Source organism: Sapajus apella, unplaced genomic scaffold (genome assembly GCF_009761245.1).
Source record: "Sapajus apella isolate SASKATOON/1434 unplaced genomic scaffold, GSC_monkey_1.0 scaffold95, whole genome shotgun sequence".
NCBI lineage: Eukaryota > Metazoa > Chordata > Mammalia > Primates > Cebidae > Sapajus > Sapajus apella.
Genome location: NW_022437035.1, coordinates 1,903,698 through 1,924,106, shown reverse-complemented (window position 1 = coordinate 1,924,106; position 20,409 = coordinate 1,903,698). Strand labels below are relative to the sequence as shown.

The 20,409-nt window shown below is 49.4% G+C and overlaps 1 protein-coding gene across 3 annotated transcripts in view; it reads right to left on the bottom strand.

Moving 5' to 3' along the window:
* KIAA1671 (KIAA1671 ortholog) overlaps positions 1-20,409 on the bottom strand; it is a 252,820-nt gene that overhangs the window by 60,826 nt on the left and 171,585 nt on the right. The gene's annotated exons all lie outside the window — the stretch shown is intronic.

Sequence of the window (20,409 nt, the reverse complement as noted above, 5' to 3'; positions counted from 1 at the left end):
AATCCTCCCAGTTAGAGGCACATTTCTCCCCCAGACTTAGCATTTCTGAAAGTGGACATCTTACCATTGGCATGTGCATTCAGCGTCGTGAGAGAGACCTCCCCACTCAAGTCAGTGAGCAAATCTACAACACTTCTCTCATCTGAGACCTCGGAAATACAGCACGATGCCAACTACCATCTCTGCATAACAAAAGGCTCTGAAAAGTTCTGCATTAAAAACATCATTTAACCAAGTGATTCTTAAATGTGTTGTCTCTGGTATTCTTTATTCCTTTTTTTTTTTTTTTTTTTTGAGACGGCGTCTCCCACTGTCATTCATTCTCCTGTCTCAGCCTCCCAAATAGCTAGGATTACAGGTGCCCGCCACCATGCCCAGCTAATTTTTGTGTTTTTAATAGAGATGGGTTTCACCATGTTGGTCAGGCTGGTCTCCAATTCCTAACCTCAGGTGATCTGCCCGCCCTGGCCTCCCAAAGTGCTGGGATGACAGGCGTTGGTGTTCTTTATTCAAGGATCCCTCATCAACATGCCAGGAGCTCCCACAAAGAACTCTGGGAAATGTCTAGACTGTGAAAGTGAGGGGGAATCTGTAATAGGGATCTTCGGTAAAGAGACAAGGTGGGACCAGCTGGCAGGGTCTAAGGTCACTTCCAAGCCCTGATATTCAGGAGATGTATCTATGACATGTCCACTCGGATGTACCAGCCACATCAGAGGCAGCGTTCACATGAACCTCATGTGCTTCCCAACAGACTCCTGAAACACCTTACAGATAAAGAAACCGAGGCTCCAAGAAGGGGAGACACTTGCCCTCCAAGTTGCTTTGTCTTACTCTGCAGCCTGGGTTCTTTCTGCTATGCCGCCTGACCCTAGTGGGTCTCAGCTCTGGCTGTCCCTTAGAATCACCTAGGAGCTTTTAAAACTCCAACCGCCTGGACTGTATCCCAGACCAATATGTCAGATGTCTGAGAGGTGGGGCCTGGGCACCTGCATTGCTTGAGAGCCTCTGTTCTCTAACAACAGTTTGCAAACTGGAAGGGTGAGAGCTTCAGTAAAGGTTTTGGAAACAATGCAAGCCCCTGCTAACAGATTATATGTGTCTAGTTAAGCTGCACTGATTTAAATAGAGATCCAAGAAGACACAAATGTGTCTGTTTTCTTTGAAAATCATGACTTCAGTCAATTCTGGGCATAATATAGCAACACTCATAACCATCTCCCAGACAATGATCACAGCCATCACCTCCACCATAATTGCAACAACGGTGGCTAACAGGTATTCCTAATGGCCAACGCCGCGCTACAGAGTTTTACACACATCACCTCGTGTCATCCTTACAACAGCCCTATGTGGTTATGCCCCGGCCACCCCCCTCAGAGAGGACGACAGTGAGGCACAGAGGGGCAAAGTAACCAGGCCACAGCCACCCAGCCGGCAGATGGCAGAGCTGGGATCTGAACAGGGAACCAGCCTATTCCCAACCTGAGATGCCTCCATGAGAAGGATGGCGTCACCCTGTTCTCAGACAGCAGAGAAGACTCTGCACCAAGGGCTCCTCCCTGACCCTGACCCACACAACAAACAAAACAGGACATAGGCAACAGGCAGGCAGGCAGCCAGGGCTGAAGGTGGCCCCCAGCGTTGAATGGCTTCCTGGGGTGACATCAGCCTGAGCCTATGCAAATGGCCTCTGCACCTGACCAGGCCAGAGACTTAGCGGGTGACTTCATCCCTAACTCTCCCTCAGGGATGAGCAGTCCCGTGCCACCTGTCAGGCCCCAGAGGGAGAAAATCTGAGCCAAAGACCCTGGTCCCCTTAGAAGCAGCAAGGACCTTGCCAGGCCCATGGATGTGGGCACTGCCTGTGGGCTGAAGAGGTACCAGGTATGTGCCAGGTACCTTGTGCATCCTAAGTCCCAAATCTGTACAAAACTCCAGTTCTGCAGAGGGTGTCATGTAGGCAGGGAGGGAAAAGGACCTGCCTGGGTGGCAGCTGTGTCCTCTGAGCATGGCCTCAGCTCTCCAGGGCCAGAAAACGCCCAGTCGGCACCCTCCTCATCGCTGCACAGAAATCACCGTGGAAATGCTAAGAACTCCGAGTTGGAAGCCTAGTCTCTTCCACAGCAGTCCATGTATGTCACTGAGCAAGGTCCCCACCCTGTTTGAAAATCTCCTTGTCTCTGACTGGGGGTGGTGGCCAGCACCACCTCACCAGTTTTCCACTTTCTTTTTTATTTTTGAGCTTTAGGAAAAAAATCTCTTTAAGCAAAATCACAGGAGTCCAATATATTAAAAACGTCAAGGAGCTACCCTGGTCTGGGGCATGGTGGGAACTGGTAAGTTATGGGAACTGGGGCCCTGGAATCCCACCTCAGTCTTCCTAGTCCCCCACGCCTTTGCCCCCGACATTCAGGCCTGGGACTCTAAGCATCGAAGCTGTGCTTGTTCCCCCAGGAGGGCCACGTTTGGAGGGCAGCAGGGAGAGGAACTCTCCACCCAGGCGCAGGAACACAGCAGTGCCCGGGCTCCGCGTGGAGGCCCAGACACCAGGGAAGCAGGGAGTGTAGAGCTCATCTAGATGTTCACGGTTCCTCACCCTTGTCTTTGACAGTGTCCTCCTCCCGCTCCTAGACTTTTTTTTTTTTTTTTTTTTTTTTTTTAGTAATTTGCCTGTATGGAATCTTTTCGAAGTGTTTAACTTTTCAGAGGATGACAACTCTCTTTCTCTTTGCAGCTGCATCTCATATATTCATATAACAGCTAATCAGGTTATGTAATGATGATTACAAGTAGCACAATTGCAATAAAGAGGTTTGGGATCAAACACGATGGATTCTCAGTACACATTCTTTTTTTTTCTTCTTTTTTTATTTTTATACCTCTCACGGGGTTATCCGTATACATTCTTTAACCCACTCATTCATTCGAGAAATGATTACGGCCGGGCGCGGTGGCTCACACCTGCAATCCTAGCACTTTGGGAGGCCGAGGCAGGCGGATCACCTGAGGTGGGGAGTTTGAGACCAGCCTGACCCACATGGAAAAATCCCATCTCTATTAATAATACAAAATTAGTCGGGGGTGGTGGCGCAAGCCTGAAATCCCAGCTACTTTGGGAGGCTGAGGCAGGAGAATCGCTTGAACCCGGAAGGCAGCGGTTGCGGTGAGCCGCGATCACGCCATTGCACTCCAGCCTGGGCAACGAGGGCAAAACTCAGTCTCAAAAAAAAAGAAAAGAAATATTTATTGAGTGCCAGGTAGGGGGAACTAAGTGGAAAGGGGCTAAGGGAACTTTCCTGGGAAGGTGAGACTGTCCTAGATCTTAACAGGGTGTGGTTTACACGGGTGTGTGTCTTTGTCAAAGCTCACGCTATACCTTTAAGATACATGCCTTTTGCTGTATGTAAATCATACCTCCAAAATATTTATTTATAAGTTTATGTATTTATTTATAATATTCTTGTAAGATAGCAGTGAATATAATCATATTGATAATAATCGCTTATTTATGTATTTTAAAAAAATTTATAGAGATGACATCTCACTCTGTTGCCCAGGCTGGTCTCAAACTCCTAGACTCAAGCGGCCCTCCTGTCTCAGCCTCCCAACTGGGAGGAGAGGCGTGAGCCACTGCACTCTGCCTAATTATAAACACTTCTAGAGCCAACTATATGCCAGGCACTGTTCCAGGAGCTTTGTATATGTCAACAGATGTATTCTTCACAACTCCACAGCGTATTGCTATTTTCTCCACTTTAGAACTAGGGAAACTGTTGGACATGGTAGGTTGCACCTATAGTCACAGCTACTTGGGAGGCTGAGGCAGGAACAGTGCTTGAACCCAGGAGTTCTAGCCCGAAGCAAGGTGTGATCATGCCACTGCACTCCGGCCTGGGAACCAGGGCAAGATCCAGTCTTGAATAAAATTTTAAGAAGGAAAGTAAAGAAAGAAGGAAACTGAGGCACGATGCCATCAAGCAAGCTGCTTAAGTCACACGGTGGTAGGTTGTAAAGCTGGGATTCAAACCCAGGCCTTCTGGCTCCAGAATCTGTGCTTTTAGCATTAACTAGCTTTTTTTTGACTCTGCAAAATAGAGGCCCCTCCTCCCCCACCCCATCCTCATGCTCGGGAGAGAAACATAGCAAAGGACCTCTGACTTGGCTCGAAGGAATGACAGAGCACAGACAGCAAGGAGAACCCCCAGCCTCTGCACCTAGGACCTTGGAGCTCAGCGTGGCTGCCTCCCTTCATCTCCATCCTCAGGATTCTGAGGGGTAAGTAACGGCCAATGTCAGGTATGTGAATGCACCCGGTACTGCAGCTGGCAGACAGCAGGTGGTTGACAGGGGTAGGTTAGCTGCACAAATGAGCCGAGGACAGAATCAATCAGAAGGTTTCGGGAACCTCCCTTTCGCAATGTGTTGTATTAGTTCAGAAAGGATTTGAGATTCGCTCTGGGGGAGGCTGCCTGACTCCAATCCCACACAGCCGCAAAAACGGAGATCTGTGAGTCTGGCACTGCTGTGAGAATCTTCGGGTCTAGAGCAACGGCTTATGGGGGTGCAAAGAGATGGGGCTGGGGCTGGGGTACCCACAGAAAAGCTGAAACAGCCTGGAGGGTACCAATTAGGGGAGTGAGAACAAAACCAGACTTTCTCTGGTTGATAATTGACAAGGACTGAACATTGAAGCCTTGAGACTTGAACACAATAGACCTAGAGTCTTCTGCGGTCCTCAGAGAAGGGAGACGTCCCCGCTTGGACACAAGTTGCTGTTCAACGGGAATTCAGATTTATAATCTTGAGCCTCTCCAAATCATGTTCCTGACAGAAAGCACAGCTCTGCTGAGCCCTCATCACCCACCCAACATCTGGCTTGCAGCCATCTAGGAACATGGCATCCATTCATGTATTGGTTCATGCATTCATTCATTCATCCATCCGATAAGTATTTATTTTCATGAACACGAAGAAACATTAAGGAATTGGTCCTTAAAGAGCAGTGCCCATAAAACCATCTCTACCTGCGGCTCACCTGGAGCTCTTGCCATACAAGCAGATCCTGGGGCCCTCCTGGTCAGACCCCAAAGCACCTGCCTGGTACTCTCCTCATGGCACCAGGACCCAGGACACATCTGATGCCCACCCAAGTTTGAGTTCAATCTTCACATCTTTAGCCCTTTGCGCATGCAAGGACACCATAACTCAAAGAGGTCGAGGCCCTTGGCCAAGGTCCTAGATGTCAGAAATGCGGTACCAGGATTTGAACTCAGGCCCACCTGTACCCCTGCTGTCTCCTCCTCCAACCCCACCCCAGCAATCAGACACCACTGGACCACCACAGCCACTTCACCACGATTCAGCTCAGAAACCATTTTTCAACCAATGGCACTAAGTTGTTGCAAATCCGTGGGGCTCCCCGCCCCATGAAAAGATTAGCAAACTCACTAAGCAGATCTCTGATGACCTCCATTCTTTTTTCATCTCGCCCACAAAAAGACTATTTATGCAAGAGAAGAGGAAAACAAAATCCAACATAGGATATGAAAAATCTCCAACTGTTCAGCCCCCAGGCATATATAGGAATGCCTCCTACTTAACCCTTCCTTCCTAATTAGCCGTGGCTGTTAATGACACACAAATATGCTTTGATCATCAAGTAGCAACGTAGAGGTGGGGTGGGGCAGGATGGGATGGGAGGAATCTTGCAAGGGGAGGCGGGGAAGCCAAGTGGACACAAAGGAGGCTGGGAAGAAGACGCTGGGGCTGCTGGCTCTATGCCAGGCCCACGTGTCCACCTCCCTCCCTTCTAATAACTAAACACTAGAGGGTGGGATCAGTGGAGAGAAAATGGCACAGTTTGAAGAAGAGGCTTAAGCTTCTTAACACGCCAGCGGAGCGTGTGCCACGGTTCCGTCATTCCAGGCAGTGGGAACAGCTTATGCAAAAGCTGGGAGAAAGGAATGTGGTCGCAGAGCTGTGAGCGGCCCGGTGGTCCGGAAGTGAGGCCAGCAGAGTGCTGAGAACCTACCCTGCGCCTGGCACACTCGTTGCCACACGGAAATTTCGCCGCCATGAACAACATTATGATTCCCTTTGTACAGACTGGGAAACCGAGGCTTGCTCAAAGTCATGCTCAAAATCACACAGCTAGTAGAGAGGGGAGCAGGGATTTGAATCTGAGCTGATTTTACTGCAAAGATCTTAAGGGGTCATACCACAATCTCTAAAAACATATGGGGAAACTGAGGCCCATAGCCAGTGTCATGGAGAAGACGTTGGTTCAAAGCTGCACAGCTGGGTTACACATATACTCACTTTTCTAAAAACTGAAGAGGCAGGAACGAAGTCCCTTTATTTTTAATGCATCACACAACTGACTATAGGGCTTTCTGCACATGATAGGAGCTCAATAAATGTCCGTGGCTCAAACTCCAAAGGCTGTCAAAGTTGAGAACCGCCTGGCCTCCAATGCTGCAATTTAGAAACCCAAGCTCCAGTCCTGTGTCTGTCACTAACTCACTGTGTGACCTTGCATAGGTCTCTTGCCCTCTCTGGGCCTTGGCTTCCTCAGCTATAACGAAAAAGAAGTGAACTGGAGGGATCTACATGTTCTGACAACCAAGGCTCAGGAACTCCTCCATGAAGAACAATTCCACACCAACGTCCTGCCCGTCAGCTACCTGTTTACATGGGCACCTAGGGTTCATTTAAAAACATTTACAGATAATGAAACTACCCATCATCTGCCAGCCTGGCTACCTTTGTATGCTGCTCTTTGAATGCAGCACTAGAGGCTCCAGAACATTCCAGGCTTTTCCTGCCAAGATGTCTGCCACGTGGCTGCCACATCCAACCTACATCCTTCCCAAAGCAGAAGGCAATTACCAAGAAGAAAAGAATGGGCTCCTAGGTACGAATTAAGGAATTACAGGTGTTAAATCATAGGTGTGCCCAGGGAAGGGCTGTTTCTGGAAATCAAGCTGGTGATGGTGGGAACGTGAGGTGCTGGATAACTTCTGGCTTTGGTAGAAAGCGAATATTTGGATCCGGAGCCAGGAGGTGTGGGACTGGGAATTAATAGACTGTGAAGAGTATTTCCAAACACCAGAAAATCTGCCCCCCTCCGAGTCTCCCCTTTGACAGGTGGTAACTAGAATGACAATAAAAGCCACCGTTTATAAAGAACTATGTGCTCTCCACCGGCATAACAACTCTGTGAACCGATATTGTCTGTGCCACTTTGTAGCAAAAGAAAAACGCTTTATCAGAGCAGAGACACTTGCCCTAAATTACATCAGGAATCAAAGGTTCTATTACCTATGAGTTAGGGTGTCCCAAAGGCCTACTAATGCTTAGGCCTTGTCCAGAATCTATTGGGTAAGGCCGAATGGTTACTCAAGGCCTGGCAGGGGTTTGAACGCACATCTCTTGGCTCCCGGATTGAGCTCTGACAATCCACATCAGTGGTTCTCAATCAGGGGTGACTTTGCCCCCCCTATTTAGCAATGGCTGGAAACACTTTTGGGCATCACAACTCGGGATGGGAAGGATGGTGCTGGCATCTAGGAGGAGGAGGCTGGGGATGCTGCTCAGCATCGTGCAGCGCCCAGGGCAGCTCCTTACAACAGAGAGCTATCCATCCCCATGCCAGTGTCACCATGGTGTGAAACCCGGTCTACACCATGGTACCTCTCAGGAAAGGCATACGAGCTCTCTCAATCCACTTCCTCAAATGGGAGGCATAAGAAACGAGATGTCAGCAGACCTGGGCTGGAATCCGTGTTTGGCCAACTGTGAAGTAGGTGACTCTGGGCAAGTCACCTCTCCCCAAGTCTCAATTTCATCATTTGCGAAACAGACATGACACAGATAATACCTGTTGGATGAAGATTCTATAAGGATTTAAGACAATCTCCTTGGCTCAATGGATGGCACATGGTCAATGCTTAAAATATGTATGTTACTCTTTAAGCCTTAATTTCCCCATCTGTAAAATAGGACAATGGCCTCTCCCTTGATGTGACCCTCCAGTTTTTTTTTTCTCTGAAATTTTTATAAAGGAGTCACATCTTCCCAGATGGCCTAGCTGCCAGATGCAAACAACCTGGAGAGGCGGCTGCCATAGCCAGCCCCTGGACCAGCGGCTAACTTTGCATGAATACGAAATAAACGGTCAGGCACGGCAGCCCATGCCTCTAGTCTTAGCACTCTGGGAGGCTGATGAAGGAGGACTGCTTGATCTCAGGAGTTCGAGACTAGCCTGGGTAACATAGTGAGACTCCCATCTCTACAAAACCTACAAAAAATTAGCTAGGCATGGTGACACATGCCAGCAGTCCCAGCTACTGGGGAGGCTGAGGAGGGAGGATCGTTTGAGCCTGGGAGGTCAAAGCTGCAGTGAGCTATGATCGTAACGCTGCACTCCAGTCTGGGTGACAGAGTGAGACCCTGTCTCAAAACAAACACACACGTGGTGTTAAGTGTCTGAGAGCCGGCAGTTTGTTACTGCAGCACAGCATACTCGAATCTGACTAACGTGGCAAGGTTACAAGGACAGCAACCGTGCCTGGCATTTATTATGCACTTCCTAGGTTCCAGGCACTGTGCTGGGTACTTCACAAGGAATCTGAGGCTCACAGAATTAAAGTCACCTGTCTGAGGTCCCATAGCTGGCTAGTGGCAAAGTTGGGATTCAAACTAAGAACTCTCTGAAGGGAGACCCAAGCTCTGGACTGTATGCACCCCTCTTTTCTTGCAATCAAGAAAGAACAGCCGAAGATACCAAATCTATGCTTAGAAAACGAAAGTCAAACGTGTTCACAAACTCTGCAATTTTTAATTCTTGGTAATAAGGTATGTTTCAGACCCTCCTTTCAAGGGAGCAAGGCAATCTGACCGGACTTCTCTGGACTAGAAATTGATGCTGGAGAAGAGCCACCACACTCTCATATCTCTGCATAGAGTTCACTGCTGTTTATGGCCCAGCTCTTACAATGAATGTTTGATGAGTTAAATGGGGTAATGAGCACTTAGAATCCAAGAAATAAATTCCATCCCATGCTGGGAGATTCATGCCAACCGCTAAAAGGGTGAGCTACGCAAAAGCCCCTGGGACCCTGAACCCAGGCGGGCTGAGCAGCCAGTCTCCCTTATGGGCAAGAACATATGAGACAAGAAAGGCATCCACTGGGAATACCAAAACCTCCCACATTACAGACCATAGGCGGGTCTTCCTACCTCAATTTACTCATCTGCAAGACAAGGGATTAAATAATACTCCCTGGCCATCCTCGAATTCTTCCCATAGGCGTAAGTGAGAAGAAATGTGTACTAGTTATCTCTGGCTGTGTAACAAATAGCCCCACAACTCAGTGGGCTGAAACAATAAGCATTTATTATCTTACACAGTTTCTGGAAGCCAGGGATCTAGGGAGGATTTCAGTGAATGGTCCTGGCTCAGGGTATCTCATGAATTTGGAGTCAAGCTATTGGCCAGAGGTGAAGTTTCACCTGCAGGCTGGAAGATCCGCTTCCAAGCTCACCTGTGAGTCTGTTGGCAGGTTTCAGTTCCTTCGTGGTAGTGGACGAGAGGCTTCAGTTCCTTGCCACGGGGGCCTCTCTACAGGATTGCTTGAGGGTCCTCAAGACACAGCAGCTCTTCCCAGAGTGAATGCTCCAAGAAAGGGAGTGAGTGACCAAGAGGGAAGCTGCAGTGTTTTCTGAAACCTCATTTCGGCCAGGCACAGTGGCTCAAGCCTGTAATCCCAGAACTTTGGGAGGCCAAGGCAGGCGGATCATGAGGTCAGGAGATCGAGACCATCCTGGCTAACACAGTGAAATCCTGTCTCTACTAAAAATACAAAAAATTAGCCAGGCATGGTGGCATGCACCTGTAGTCCCAGCAAGACAGGAGAATCACTTGAACCTGGGAGGCAGAGGTTGGAGTGAGCCAAGATCACGCCACTGTACTCCAGCCTGGGTGACAGAGCCAGACTCCGTCTCAAACAAACAAACAAACAAACAAAACCTCATCTCAGAAGTAACAGCAGGTATTCTGTTGGTCACACTGACCAACCCAGGACAGCATAGATGGGGACTTCACAACAGTGTGAATACCTGAAGGCAAGAATCCTGCAGGGGCCACCTGAGAGGCGGCCTATCATGTTTGACTGTACCCTGCCAACTGTTAAGCTCTGTTCAAATAACAATGGTGATGATGGTAACAACTGCTTACTGAGATCCTACTGACACAGGACAGGCAAAGTGGGGCTTAGCCAGTGAGGGCTCTTGGCTTTGCCCAAGAAAGAATTCAAGGGCGAGCTGGAGATGGAAGAGAACAGCTTCACTGAAGTGGTGGTGTTACAGCTCTGTGGCGGCTCCTGCAGAGCAGGGCTACCCCAAAGGCAGACGGTGGCAGCTCAGAGCAGTTTTGCAGTCATATTTACATGCACTTTTAACAACGTGTAGAATAAGGGGTAGTTTATGCAGGAATCTCTAGGGAAGGGGTGGTAACTTTTGGGTCACCGGGTCATTGCCATGGAAAGGGACAGTAACTCCCTGACAATGGTAAACTGACATGTCACACTGGTAAGCGTGTCTGATTGGAAAGCTGCTTCTGCCCTGGTCCCGGTTCAGCTAGTTCTCAATTTGGTCCGGTGCCCAATCCCCGTCTCTGGAGTCGAGCCCCGCTTCCTACCTCGCTATTAAGCACCACGCATTGTACAGAGTGTTCCACCTCAACACAATCTCTACAGCAACTGTGGAGGGAGGCAATATTGTTAGCCCCATTTTATAAGAGGGGAAACTGAGGCTTAAAAAAAAGTATGAAAACTACGCAAAGTCACATAGCAAGGGAGACACAGAACCAGGGCTCAGACTCACAGCTCTCAGATCCCACAATTCACTCTCTTCACCAGCAGCGTATACTGGAGCTGGCCTGTCCTGGCCCCCCAGGGAAAACTGCAATTGTCAGGAGCCAGGTGTCAAACACAGCCATTACTAAAGATTAAATGATCTAAACTTAAAGAAATCACCTTAAAAGCAAAGGTAATAAACGCTCACATCTCCGCGCTTCCTAATTACTTTGCTACATTTCATTATTTTCCATGGTCTTGAGGTCACTTATGTCTATTCTATCTATGTGGTAAAAATACTACAGAACTGTGATCTTAGGCCAGACGCGATGGCTCTTGCCTGTAATCCCAGCACTTTGGGAGGCTCAGCCAGGCGGATCACAAGGTCAGGACGTGGAGACCAGCCTGGCTAACATGGTGAAACCCTGTCTCTACTAAAAATACAAAAAATTAGCCGGCGTGGTGGCAGGCACCTGCAATCCCAGATACTTGGGAGGCTGAGGCAAGAGAATCGCTTGAACCTGGGAGCCAGAGGTTGCAGTGAGCCGAGACTGCACCACTGCCCTCCAGCCTGGGCGACAAAGCAAGACTCCATCTCAAAAAAAAAAAAAAAAAAAAAGAATAGTGAGCTACTGTCCATCTTTCCCCAACTTTGGGTTTAGTGAAAACTAGTTAGAAGCTTACAACTGGCCATGGTGGGAGTATTTATACCACGAAATTGGGCAAATGCTACCAATCAGAGCTGTTTCCCCAACAAGATGGGCTTGTTAGACATTTACCAGCACACCATCACAACGAATCTAATACATTAGTTCTCTCGTGAGGACTTCTCTTGCTAAAGACTCCATTATTCATGAAATCCAAAAACATAACACTCCCTGTGATGTGTTATCAATCCCGGTTTCCTTCCTGAAATTTCTGACTTCCTGATGAGGAAGCAAGAAACATTTGTCTGAACAAAACATCTGGGATTTGGAAACGCTGCCAGAGGGGGTAGAAAAGTGAGAGTGCCAACCTTCTGACCACGGAAAGCAACAGGAGCTTACTTAAACCTCAGAGACCTCTCAGAAATCCAGATGAAGAGGCACACACACAGACCCTGCCCCTGCAGGGGTCACTTCTGATAGCCCAGAACGGGAAATGACCCAAATGTCCAGCCAGACAGGTTAATAACTTATGAAGTACACAAATAGTCTCATGTTGCAAGGGCATTAAAAGTGTTATAAAGACATATAAAATGTTCATTTTTAAAGGCTATAAAGAGACAGAGCGTTGGCGATTTTGCTTGGAAGAGGGAGGGAAGCAGACAAGCAGGAAATGCGCTCCAGTGCTGGGAGTGGTTTTCGTCGACGTGATGTTAGAAGAATGGGTGGGTTTTGTTTTCTTTACATTTTTCTATATTTTCCAAGTGTACACTGAGCACATGCTATTTTTTGGCCGGGGAGAGAGGAAAGGAGATTAACATTATTGAACAAAAGCAGGTCCCTGTGGAGCGCCCGCGCCCTCTGTTCTGCCCCTCTATTCACTCTAGGTCTCTCCCAGAGGCACCTACTCTGAGACCCAGCCTTTGGCCCGGGCGAGATCTATAAAGGAACCATTGTTCTCTGGGTGACATCATTCTGCTGCCAGGGGGGTGAAAAGGAGACCTGAAATTGGGTGAGGCCAGCCCAAAAGAAAGCAGCTTGTCCTGCCTGCCTGGTGACACTGTAGCAGAGAATGACGTGACATCATGCTGGCCTTCGGGGCTGGGTTTAAGTCTAACCCCTCAAATCCACACCCCAAGGCGTGGCCCAAGACCAGGGCACCTGGCAGGGCTTCTGGACATGAGGTGGCAGGGGGCAACTGGCAGTCAGCACAGGCAGCAGGAAATGGAGGAAGGGTGCACGGCAGCAGGACCCCACTGCTTTGAAGCCCAGCTCTCCAGGAGAAATACGTTAAGAACAACCTGTGCCCGGCACACAGAGGCACTCAGTAAGTGGTAGCTAGAGTTGTTATTCTGCTCTTCCCTTCCAGCACTCCACACAGAGGCACAGATCTGATCATCTGAAGAGCTCTCCCTTGCTCAATACCCTCCAATGCTAAAATCTAACATCCTGTCAGAGCCCCCCTCCCCGGCCTTACCCGCCCTGGCCCCTGGCCCACCTCTCTGAGCTCACTTCTCACCTCTCCCACTGACCCACGCTGCTCCAGCCACTCTGGGCTCCTTGACGCTGCTCTTCAAACACACCGGGCACCAATCTGCCTCAGGACCTTTGCACTGCTTTTCCTGACGTTCCAATGTCCCTCCAAACTTTCTGGGGCTCATCCCCTCACTCATGCAGGTCTCTGCTCCAATGTCACCTCCTGAGAAGACTTTCCTGACCACTCTTCCTAAAATACACTCCCATGGTCCCCAGGCCCTTGTTACATTTTCTTTAGCGCCCTCACCATTATCTGAGAACACATTCTTTGTTCATTCATTGGTTTACTTAGTTGTTTAATGTGTCTCCTGCTCCTATGAATCCTCTGGGGGCAAAGACCCTGCCTGTTTCTTCCTCCATGGAGCACAGTACCTGGTAGAAAAGAGGTACTCAATCAAAAATTCTTAATGAATGAATGAGTGGTTTTTTATTACCATTATACTTCAGATTTTCCAGACTGCCCTCTACCAGGGAAGAACTCCCTCCCTGGACTAGCATCCTGGTGTCAACTCTGAGATCAGACGGGACTGGGAGCATTTAGGCTGCTGTGGCCGTACACTTGGTGTCCTCTCTTATGAGGTGTACACCAGGGAAGCGTCACTTAGTCTCTCTGGGCCTCAGTTTACCCATCTATAATATGGGGATGGTGTTACAAGGTAGACACAAGACTGAAGGAGAGTGGATTTCAGGAAGACAGATATTCTGTGAGCTCCTAGCCACTGTTCCTGGTATTGGCGATCCCAAGGTGAACCAGGACGGCCAAAGACCTGGCCCTCGTGGAGCTGACATCCTAGGGGAGGAGTCAGAGAATAAACCAGGGAGCAAGTGACATGAAATAAGCACAGACTGAGACAGGTCCCACAAAGAAGTGAAGTGGGATGGGTCCAGGGAAACACAGGGGATTCACCACAGCCTGGGACGTGGGGAAGCCTCTCTGCAGAGGTGAAGGGAGGGCAAGTGCATTTTAGGCAGAGGAAATGGTTGGTGACGGCAAAGGCCTGGGGTCGGAAAGGAGCTTGGGGTGACTGATAAAGAGCAGGAGGTCAGAGTGGCAAGGGCAGAGTAAGTATGAAAGACAGAGATAGAAGCTGATGTCAGGAGGGAGGCAGGGCCAGGTCGCTCAGGAAAACTGGGCATCTAAGTCTGGGATGACGTGGAGAATAACCTGATCTCTTGGGTATGTTGTGGGGAGAATGAACTGGATGGGAGGGGCCAGAGTGTAAGCTGTGGGGAGTGTGTGGGGTGCTGAACAGTGGCCCCTAAAAAGATACATCAGCCAGGCATGGTGGCTCACACCTGTAATCCCAGCACTTTGGGAGGCTGAAGTAGGTGGATCCCTTGAGCCCAGAAGTTTGAGACCAGCTTGGGCCACAAGGTGAAACTCTGTCTCTATTAAAAACACACAAAAAATAGCTGGGTGTGGTGGCGTACAGCTGTAGTCCCAGCTACTTGGGAGGCTGAGGGAGGAGGGTCACCTGAGCCTGGGAAGTTGAGACTTCAGTGAGCCATGACTGGGTGACAGGAGATGCTGTCTCAAACAAAAAACCACAGTTATGTTTGCATCCTAGCCCCTAGACCCTGCAAACGTAACCTTATGGGAAAGGGACCTTTGCAGATGGAATTAAGCTGCGGGTCTCCAGCTGAGCTCATCCTAGATAATCCAGGAGGCTGCTATGATCAGAGACAAGTGTCCTTATCAGACACAGGAGAGGAGATGACAAAGAAGAGGAGACAGTGACATGAAGAACGGAGGCACAGATTGCAGTGATGTGGCCACGAGCCAAAGCATGCCTGGAGCCACCAGGAGCTGGCAGAGGTGAGAGAGGACGCTCCTTTAAAGCCTCTAGAGGGGGCATCGGCCGCTGACATTTTGATTTCAGACTTCTGGACCCAAGAACTGTGAGAGATAAAGTTATCCTATTCTAGGCCACCAAGTTCGTGGTAATTTATTACAGAGCTGGAGGACCCTGGTACGAACAGAGTACTGATGGAGATGAACTGAAACGGGGCTTCCAGAGGCAAGAGTCCTATGTATCCTTTCCTTTCGATTCTCCCCAACTCACTAAAGAAGAATGTGTGTGCGGCGGGGGGCAGGGGGAGATGCTGAGCCCTGCTGAATATTTTAAGCAGCCATTCCAGTCCATAATTAACACAGAAGCAAATACTCCCACTCTGCCTTAGGCTGGAGGACTGAACACTCAGCTCTGGGGCTGATGTTTAATAGTGATCCCCAGTGCCGGGCGTGGTCATGCTCCCAGCAAGGCCAACACATGCTGGATGGAGTCCCCGCTTCATGGATCCCGGCTGTGTGGCCCCAGGCCTGTGAGTTCACCTCTCTGTGCTTCAGATTTCTCCATTCACAAAGCATGGGTTACACCCAATAGGGGCAGCTGTGTGGTTCCTGGCAAGTAGGAGAGGCTCAGTGGATGTGGGGTCCCTGCCCTCCTCCCCATAGCTAAGTCACTGAGAGAATACCCCAGCTACAATTATCGTGCCCCACACCAAATTATATACGGCAATGTTCTCAAACGAGGAGGGGACTGGGAGAGGCCTTGTGATTCTGTCCCAAAGAGACTTGGCAATATCTGGAGATATTTTTGGTTGTCACAACTGTGGGACATGCTACTGGCTTCTAGTGGTTAGGGACCAGGGATAAGCTTACAATGCACAGACCCCACCCCTTGCCCCCCACAGCCAAAAAGAATTACGTAGCCCAAGATATCATTGGAGCTGAGGCTGAGAAATTCTGGTATGTAGCAATAGCTCTAGGCTACTGATATATACAGCAATAGTTTGAGGTTACAGACAGATCCTTGATATTTTAAGATAGTTCCACCATTTTCAGCACATACATGACATACTTACATTCTGAGGTGTTGTACTATCAGCCTCACTAGAAGGCGGCTCTGTGACGGCAGGAGTTTCGTCTCTTTTGTTCACAGCCCTTTTTCCTGCACCAGGGTTGTGGTAGGCACTCAGTAAATACTGGTTGAGGGGGCCAAGTGTGGTGGCTCACACCTGTAATCCCACCACTTTGGCAGGCCAAGGCGGGTAGATCACTTCAGAGTTTGAGACCACCCTGGCCAACATGGTGAAAGCTTGTCTCTACTAAAAATACAAAAATTAGCCAGGTGTGGTGGGCGGTAGTAGTCCCAGCTACTCAGGAGGCTGAGGCAGGAGAATCGCTTGAACCTGGGAGGCAGAGGTTGTAGTGAGTCAAGATTGTACCACTGCACTCCAGCCTGGGCAACAGAGGGAGACTCCATCTCAATACATACACACATACATATACACATACATACATACATACACACATACACACATATATACATACACACATATATACATATACACATACACACATACACACACACATATATACATACATACACATACATATACACATACACACATATATACATACACACATACATACACACATATATACATATACACATACACACATACATACATACACATATACATACATACACATACATATACACATACACACATATATACATACACACATACATACACACACATATATATACACATATACATACACACATACATACATACACACATACACGCATTATACATACACACATACATACACACATACATACATACACATACACACACATACATACACACACATACATACACACATATACACACACATACACACACATACATACATACACATATACATACACACATATATACATACACACATACACACACATACATACATACACACATATATTAAATACATACTGGTGGAGGGGGCCAGGTGCGGTGGCTCATGCTTGCAATTCCTATACTTTGGGAGGCTGAGGTGGGAGGATCACTTGAGGCTAGGAACTCAAGATCAGCCTGGGCAACAGAGCAGGACCCTGTCTCTACACAAAAGAAAAAAAATGGCTGGGTGTGGTGGCGCATGCCTGTAGTCCCAGCTACTCCAGAGGCAATAGGATGGCTTGAACCCAGGGCCTCAAGACTGCGTGAGCTCCAATCGTGCCACTGCGCTCCAGCCCCAGTGACAAGGCAAGACCTTATCTCCAACATAAATAAATAAAAATAGGCGGGGCGCAGTGGCTCATGCCTGTAATCCTAGCACTTTAGGAGGCCAAGGCGAGTGGATCACTTGAGGCCAGGAGTTCGAGACCAGCCTGGTCATCATGGTGAAACCCCATCTCTACTAAAAATACAAAAATTAGCTGGGTGTGGTGGAGGGCCTGTAATCCCAGCTACTGGGAAGGCTGAGGCAGGAGAATCTCTTGAACCCAGGAGGCGGAGGCTGCAGTGAGCTGAGATTGTGCTGCTGCACTCCAGCCTCGGCGACACAGCGAGGCTCTGTCTCTAAGTAACTAAGTAACTAAATAAAAATAAATACCGGTTGAATGAAAAAGTGAGTGAATTAATGAAGACACACAAATTATACACACCTTATGCTTGGCGTGGAAGCCTGCACACAGTAAATACAGAGGTCGTCCAGGTTCTTCCTTTGCTCCCTAAGGCACCAGTCAAGCCTTCTAGGAAGGCGGGACTTACACTACAGTCTGAGCCCCCCCAGAAAGCAACGTGGAATGAACATTTACTCAGCACCTCCTGCATGCCAGCCAGGGCTGTGCTGGCTCAGTCCGCGCTGTCTCATTGACCCACCCGTCAGACAAGTCCCGGTTGAATCTCCATGTTTCAGATGAGGGCACTGAGGCTGAAAGAGGTGATTTAAGGTGGCCCAGGTCACTCAGCCTGCACGTGGCGAGTTGAGACTCAGGTCCAAGTCTGTCTGACTCCAAAGCCCTCTCTGTGCAGCACCGCGTGGCCTCAGAGACCCCCAACTTCCCGCTTTTATTCCAGTCTTGGCCCCTGTGCCACTGCTATTGTTCCCGGGTTCTGGAATTTTCTGTCTGGCCTCTAACGGGAGCCCACCTCGTCTCCTGGGCTAACCCTGGCGTCCCAGGCATGTTTCTCAGGCTTATATGGGACTGCAGCACAAACATGTCTCTTCCTGCCTTTGTGGCTCAGAGACAAAGTGTTTGTTTTCCCTCTTTCTCGTCTTTATCCCTTGGACACAGAGGCAGGCAGGCCATTAGCAAATTACTTCAGGGCTGGCTTTAGAAAACATTTCAGGGCACGCCTTTGAGGGTTATTTTATGCCCGTGATAGATTCTTCTACATCGCTCTAAGTAAATACAAGCCAGAGGCAGGAACCAGGATGAAATGAATGGATTATTTAGATAAATCACGCAGACAAGGTCGGAAAGACTAAAATCCTGGCCCTTCCCAGCCCCAGCCATGGATACGGCTTGTGGCTCTAAACTCTTAAGTAATTGTCAGTGGCTTTAAAAAGTTCCTTCCCATAAATCGAATATTTAAGTGAGGTTCCTGAGTGAGAGGGGTGTGTGTGGGTCTTCCAGCTCATTGAAAATCTGTGAAGGGACGGTTCGAGAGGAGAGGTTTAGTTGTCACAAGAATTAAATTTTTAAGGCACATATACCACACACTAAGCACAGCCACACCCACCACACGTTTACCAGCCCATCAATGCACGATCATCCCCATTTCACAGAGGAGGAAATCAAGGAACAGAGAGGGAAGGAGTCTGCCCAAGGTCACACAGCTGGGAATTGGCAGAGTCAGGGCTCAACCCCAGGCAGGAGGTCCCCGGCCTTGCGTTTTCGTTGACTTCTCTGCAAGACGGCACGTGTTCCCATCCCAACTCTGCCTTTACCCTGCTCAGGCAGAGTGTCTAGGCAACGAAAAGAGAGAGGACATTCACAAGTGTGCACCTACTGTGTGCCTGCCACTGTGCCAGGGGCTTGCTTCAATCTCATACCAAGCCCTTGGTTCTCCTCATTGGACAGAGGAAGAAACTGAAGCTTAAGAAAGGGTCAGGGCCCCTCAGCCAGGAGTCTGATTCAAGCTGTCAAGGCCAAGACCAGCCGGTGCCTACCACCCAGTAGGTGGCTACATGGAAAGGAGCCCGAAGCTTCAATGTATTTAGCCTGTATTTACACTGCTGGAAGCATCTCGATGTAACAGGGAATGGCTCTGCACCACCCAGCTTCATTCATTCAACCAGCTGGAGAAGCCATTCTTGCCAGTGGCACCAACCTGTAACACGGGGTAAGAGGCCTAGAGGATTCAGGGGTCACACCACTCCCCAGGCTGGGGAAAGAGGGATGTCAAAAGAGCCTGCCTATCAGCAACCCCATATCCTGAGAGAGAACAAGAGTGACAGAGAGGGAGAGACAGAGACAGAGCAAGGCAGAGAGACATATCACAGAGACAGAGTGGCACACAGGGGGAGACAGAATGAATGAGGGGTCTTCTTTCCCTGTGCCAAGTCATACCTTCCAGAGGTTGGGGAATCTGTCGCATAAATTCAAGCTCCACTAATTTGTCCAAGGCCACAAAGGAGCACAGACCCAGTGTGAAGGCGACATGCTGTCGATGAACCGTGTGTCATGCCCAAGCGCTCGGCTAATGTCTTGCATTTGCACCTGCCCGCTCCAGCTGCTATGTGACCTGGGGTGAGTGTCACCCCACCTCTGGGTCAGCAGAGGGGATCACTGAGTCCCTGCACCCGGCAGGGCAGCTGTGAGCCCTGCCACCTCGAGTGTATGGAGGGCCAGCTCAGGGCTCCTCCTAAATGCTGGGTCCCTTCATGACTGTAGGCACTCCTGACTAGGAGGAACCCAGAAAAGGGGCTGGCTTAGCCCTTCGCCTGTCCTCAGGTGCTCCCGCCAACGGGGCCAGCACAGTCAGGTGGCAGACGTCTCCTATCTAAAAATGCCGGGCACTCTCTTTAGGTTCAGGCCTGGTCGGTGACGTGGGCAGACCTGAGGTTATCGGGAGAGTCAGGGGAGAGCATCCGCCCGGAGCTGGACTGGAAAGAACCCTGAATGGGGAGGTCAGGGCCGGGGGTTCTGGTCCCGGCTCTGCCACTCAGTCACTGTGCTACCCCACAGCGTAGGCACTTTGGCACTCGGGGCCCAGTCCCACCTTCTCCAAATCATCGTAAGGTCTCTATGGTTGTTTCTGCACTGTCCCCTAGCAGGACACAGGCCAAGTTTTTAATCATGAGCTGTCATTCCAGACTGGCGTCCCAATCCCAAGCCCTCCAGAGCCTGCCTGAGTGAGAAATCAAAGCCCACTCACACCAAGCCCCAGGGTCATGGTCAGCGGGCAAGCTCGCCCACCACCTCAGCCTCCTGAGGCCCTTTCCTTGGCAACCAGATTTGAGCTCAGTGGAACCACAAAAGCTACAACTCAGCGTGCACACGACACGGCCACTTGTTCTCCCTAGCAGGGCGAGTGGAGCCAAAGCAGGTGCCCCTAATCCACCCTAAAAATAGGGG